Source organism: Stegostoma tigrinum, chromosome 30, assembly GCF_030684315.1.
Source record: "Stegostoma tigrinum isolate sSteTig4 chromosome 30, sSteTig4.hap1, whole genome shotgun sequence".
Lineage (NCBI taxonomy): Eukaryota > Metazoa > Chordata > Chondrichthyes > Orectolobiformes > Stegostomatidae > Stegostoma > Stegostoma tigrinum.
Window position 1 is genome coordinate 46,061,610 of NC_081383.1, and position 6,000 is coordinate 46,067,609.

At 40.3% G+C, this 6,000-nt stretch overlaps 1 pseudogene; it reads left to right on the forward strand.

Annotated features, from left to right (window-relative positions):
- The window catches only part of LOC132206086 (NACHT, LRR and PYD domains-containing protein 3-like), a 23,034-nt pseudogene extending 18,119 nt beyond the window's left edge, over positions 1-4,915 (forward strand).
- The last annotated feature ends 1,085 nt before the right edge of the window (positions 4,916-6,000 follow it).

A 6,000-nucleotide genomic window follows, 5' to 3' on the forward strand; every position in this document is an offset into this window, starting at 1 on the left:
CCCACCTCCTTGACCTGTCCGTCTTCCCTGGACTGACCTATCCCCTCCCTACCTCCCCACCCACACCTTCTCCACCTATCTTCTTTACTCTCCATCTTCGGTCCGCCTCCCCCTCTCTCCCTATTTATTCCAGTTCCCTCCCCCCATCCCCCTCTCTGATGAAGGGTCTAGGCCCGAAACGTCAGCTTTTGTGCTCCTAAGATGCTGCTTGGCCTGCTGTGTTCATCCAGCCTCACATTTTGTTATCTTGGAATCTCCAGCATCTGCAGTTCCCATTATCTCTGACACTACCCCAGGTGTGGTCTCACCAACACATTATATAATTGTAACAACACATCATTATTTTCTGTTATCCAGTTCTTTTGCAATAAATGCCAGGATTTCATTTGCCCTTCTCATTATATGCTGCACCTACATATCCACTTTCAGCAATTCATGCACAAAGACACCCAGATCCCTCTGCGCTGGTGCACTTTAAATTGGCTTCCCATTTAAATAATAATTTGTTCTTTTATTTTCCCTGTCAAAATGTACAATCTTGCACTTACCCTCATTAATCTCCTTCTGCCATGTTCTGACCCATTCTCCTGGCCGATCAATATCCATTTGTCTCTCTTTATCTCCTTATCATAACCTGCTTTCCCACCTATTTTAGCTTCAAACACGAATCTTGATATGTCACGCTCTATCCCTAATAGATTGTAAGTAGCTGAGGTCCAAGAACTGACCCCTGTGGCATCCCACTAGTCATAGTTTGCATTCATAAAAGGACTCAGAATGATCTTCCCCCTGCAAATAACAGGTGTTTTTTTTTTGCCAGAGCCACAGTTGTGTTTTTCCAAAGCATTTGCAGCGCACTGGATTAAGTTAGACTCAGTGCCTCTGCACTCAACATCATCCAACCAATAGGTCACAGCTGTAGATCTGAAATAGGCTCTGCGAGGGACCCGTCTGGAAGCCCCAAATTCCATCTGCTTGCAGGCAACTTTTTCATCAAGCAGATCCTAGTAATCATTGCAAACTGCACACCATGTGTTATTGAGAAGGAGTTTGACTTTACTGGGACATAGTTCTCCTTCATCAGCAAATGCATTTTGGGTAGTTTCTGAAGTATGGAAGAGGGCATATGGAATCAATCATCCTTCAAATGTACCTTTCTCATGGGGTGAAGTGAAGGGATCAAAGTCTTTGTCTGCCGTGGCTTTACGTACTCTTTTGAGTTTTCAACCTTGCTTTTGTTCTTGTAGAACTGTTACATCTTGGCAGGGCCAACAAGACAAGGGAACACATGTTGGACACTAGGACACAGGAAAACATCAAGGATCAGTAGAATCTTGGTGTGTATGGTCCTTTAAGGTATACAGGTGGAAAAACTGGTTAAAGAAGGTGTGTGCCTTTTATAAACTGAGAGTTTAAGAGCAGGGAGATGGTGCTGGAACTGTCTAAAACATCAGTTAGGCTACACAAGAGTGTTGTGTCTGGTTCTGGAATCCATATTATTAGAGGGATGTGATTGCACTGTGATTTCCATAAGAGAATCTCTAGATCAGCTGCTCAAGATAACACTGATACAATTAAAAGTGGGGCACTTGCTGATTCAGTCTTTGCCTCTCCAATTGTATCCAATGCTGTGTCCACAACGTTCCAGAAGGTAAGCACAATCGAAGGTTTCACAGATTGATCCACTAGAATATCTGCAGAGAGGGTATTCCATCTCATGGGAGATGACAGAATTAAGGGCTGCTGTTTAAAAATAAGATACCACCGATTTAAAACAGTTTTGGTGAATAGTTCTCTCACAGAGGAGTGAGAGTCTTCAGGACACTGTTCCTGAAAAGGCAATAGAAGCAAAGTCTTGGAAATTTTTAAGGAAGAAGATTGATAGAGTCACAGTAAGCAAGCAGTTCAGAAGTTATCAGGGAAAGAAATATTGCAATCAGATCAGACAGGATCTCATCCACTGGCCGAGCAAGTTCAAACTTGCTGTTTATTTGTACTTGGTATCGCATAATTGGGATCAGAAGTGTGTTTACATCGAAATACTTGGTACGCAGGTTTGCTTTGTTAGTTTTAACAGTCAGAAGGAAAATATCACCAAGAATATTGCATTCATGTTGAGTTCTTAAATGGAATTGAGTGATTATTTGAAATATTTCTTATTTGTGGTTCAACTACAAGTGTTTTTCCAATGATAGATTCAGTTCCTGCACACAAGTTGTCAGAAGCTGTAAATGAAATCTGTAACAAATTATGGAATTGCGAATTTTAAACTGTAAAGTAGTACAGAGAAATGTTGTAATAACAAAACAACCACATCGAGTATCACTTCCTGTCTGTTCTAATTGAAACCATGCAGCAGAAAGACAAGGAGACATTCTGGGTACAAACTGAAATACTGAGAGTGAACACTATTCTAATAAAGGGGAACATGAAGATTTTCCAGCTGGTTGATCAGTACGGTGAGCTGACAGTCATTTCTACTGTACAAGATCGGACACTTGCTGAACATGAACTGCTAAAGAGCCAAGATGATAAGGAATGGAGAGAAAAACATCTTCGGAGAGAACTGAAAAAAATACAGTGATCTGTTGTTTAAGAGCAGCTTTGCCCAGGTAATTCCCAAATTTGGAAATTCAGTAGTGAACGGAGTCCCGGGGATTGGAAAACCAACAATGACACAATTGTTTAGACTAGGCCATGGAAAAATATACCCAGATTTTAAATTTGTTTTTGGATTTAATTTTCAGGATTTAAACACTATTAACCGCAGAATTAACCTGAGTAATCTGATACTGGATCAGTATCCTTACTTTGGGAATGTTCTGAAAGACCTCTTTATATTTGATAATTTGGAAGAAGTCAAGTACAGAATCGATTTTTCTGATAATCTGAGGAATACAGAACATCAGTTTATGTTCACAGATCCTGAATACTGGTGTGAACTGTCTGATATTGTATATAGTTTAATTTAGCACGAGCTGCTCTCCTGATATTTGGTGTTAATGGCTACTTGTCCCACTGAGTTACGTTTTTTGGAAAAGACTGAGATCAGTGTCTATGCTGAAATCCTACAATTTGATGGTGATGAGTGGAAGGGTATTTTGAAAATAAGAAAATGGCGGCAGTTGTGTTCAAACACGTGGAGGAGAACAAGATCCTGTATGCCATGTGCTATAGCCCTTCATACCGCTAGATCCTCAGTCTATCTCTGGATCCCTTCTTCACACAAAGAGACAGAAGCAGCAGCAAGTTTCCAAGCAATTGCCCAACTATATTCCAACTATATTTACAACATTCCGGAAAACCATGGCCATGAGATTGAAAACCTCTGCGATGAGTTACTAATACTTGATAAGATGGTCTTCACTGGAGTCTCTAAGAGGAAGATTCTATTTATAAGATTTGATCCAGTATAGCCTACAACCTTCCCAATTCCTGTCTGAATTCATGATGTACCTTTTGGACAGAGATGATTCTGCCCAGAGTGTAGTGTACACATTCCCACAACTCTCAATCCGAGAGTTTGTAACTGCACTTACACAATTCCTGACTCCAGATCCTAGGAATATCCAGAAAGTCCTCAGTGAAGTGCACAGCAAGAACAATGGTCATTTTGAAATATTTCTCCATTTTGCTGGTCTCTCCACCCCACAGGCAGATTGGTCAGTTGAGAAGCTTCTAGATCCATTTCTTCATCAAACAATCTGTTCAATTATTTATGAAGTCTTGCCACCGTCCAGCATGTGTCTGTATTCGGGGGCTAACATCCTACAACACACTAGATTGAAGCTGTTTCCCAGCAGATTTAAGGTTCCAATTATCATTCCTTACTAAATGTACGATATTGTGAATAATTCTAAATAGTTGCAGCCAAAGAATTTCCCAACCCAGGAATCCTCTGCCAACAAGACACACCTAATTGGATTAACATGTAACAATTAGATATCTAAATCCAATTTTTTTGTCTCATTTCCAACTAAAACAGCAGTCAAGAAAATCACTTTACTTTTTTTTGTATCGTTAGTTTACACATTTGGCAGGTATAGCAAGCTTTGTTTTAACCAGCCCCTTACCAACTGGCACTCTGGATGGACTGGCAATAATTATATTCCTGAAATACCAGAAGTTTACTGCAGTATTGCAATCACCGAATAGTCAGTTGAGGGTGCGAGTTAAGAAGGTTCTCTGCTGGTAAATTTAATGTAAGGCGAAGTTGTATCATTATTTAAGTAATTTTTGGTGTAAATAAAGTATGACAGTGATGTGTATACCACCTGTATTATGTTTCTATTACTTAGTGTGTGTTTTTACATTGACTATGTCAACCTCTTGATCAACTGGAATATTTGATCAAACAGCACATGTCCCTTAGGTGCCGGATAATAAAAAGTTTGTCAGGGCACAGTTGGGAACATCGGACTGGGATATCATAGCTATCACAGAGTCGTGGCTCAGGGATGGACAGGACTGGCAGCTTAATGTTCCAGGGTATAGATGCTACAGGAAGGATGGATAAGTGGACAAGAGAGGAGGGGAGTGGCGTTTTTGATTAGCGATAAAATTATGGCTGTACTTAGAGACAATATCCTGGGGAGTGCGTTCAGTGGAGCTATTTGGTTGGAACTGAGAATGAAGAAAGGGATGATCATTATATTGGGATTGTACTTTAGAACCCCAGTAGACAGCAGGAAATTGAGCGGCAAATTTGTAAGGCACTCTCAGTTATCTGTAAGAATGATAGGGTAGTTAAGGTAGGGGATTTTAACATTGTAAACATAGACTGGGACTGTCGTAGTGTTAAAGGCTTAGATGGAGAGGAATTTGTAAAGTGTGTGCAAGAGAATTGTCTTAATCAATAGGTGGGTGTACCTGCAAGAGAAGGAACAAAACTTGACCTCCTCTTGGGAAATAAAGCAGGGCAGGTGACTGAAGTGTCAGTGAGGGAACATTTTGGGGCCAATGATCATAATTCTACTAGCTTTAAAATGGTGATGGAAAAGGATAGATTGGATCTAATAGTTAAAATTCTAAATTGGAGGAAGGTCAATTTTGACATATTAGGCAAGAACTTTCAAAAATTGATTGGGGTGGATATTCACAGGCAAATGGACGGCTGGAAAATGGGAAGCCTTCAAAAATGAGATAACAAGAGTCTAGAGACAGTATGTTCCTGTCAGGGTGAAGAGTAAGGCTGGTAGATGTAGGGAATGCTGGATAACTAGAGAAATTGAGGTTCTGGTCAAGAAAAAGAAGGAAGCATACATCAGTTATGGACAGCAGAGACTAAGTGAATCCCGAAAAGTGTGTGAGGATAGTAGGAACAAACTTAAGAGGTAAATCAGAAGGGCAAAAGGGGGACATAAGATAACTTATGTAATAACTTAATGTAAGGCAAAGTTGTATTATTATTTAAGTAATTTTTGGTGTAAATAAAGTATGAGAGTGATGTGTATACCACCTGTATTATGTTTCTATTACTTAGTGTGTGTTTTTACATTGATTATGTCAACCTCTTGATCAACTGGAATATTTGATCAAACAGCGCATGTCCCTTAGGTACCGGATAATAAGAAGGTGGCAAATAGGGTCAAGGAGAATCCAAAGGGATTCTGCAAATACAGTAAGGGCAAAAGAGTAACAAGGGAGAGAATAGTTCAGCAAGGCCGCCCATATGTGGAACCACAGGAGCTGGGTGAGATAATAAATGAGTGTTTTGCAGCAGTGTTTAATATGGAGAAGGTTATCGAAGCTAAAGAACTTGGGGAAATAAACAGTGATATCTTGGAAAGAGTCTATATTAGGGGGCAGGAGGTGTTGGATGTCTGAAAATGCATAAAGGTGGTTAAATCCCTGGGACCAGGTCAGGTGTACCCTAGACCTTTGTGGAAGGTAGGGAAGTGATGGATAGGCCCCTTGCTGAGATATTGGTATCATCGATAGCCACAGGTGACGTGTCAGATGATTGGAGAGTTGCTAACATGGCGCCATTATTTAAGGAAG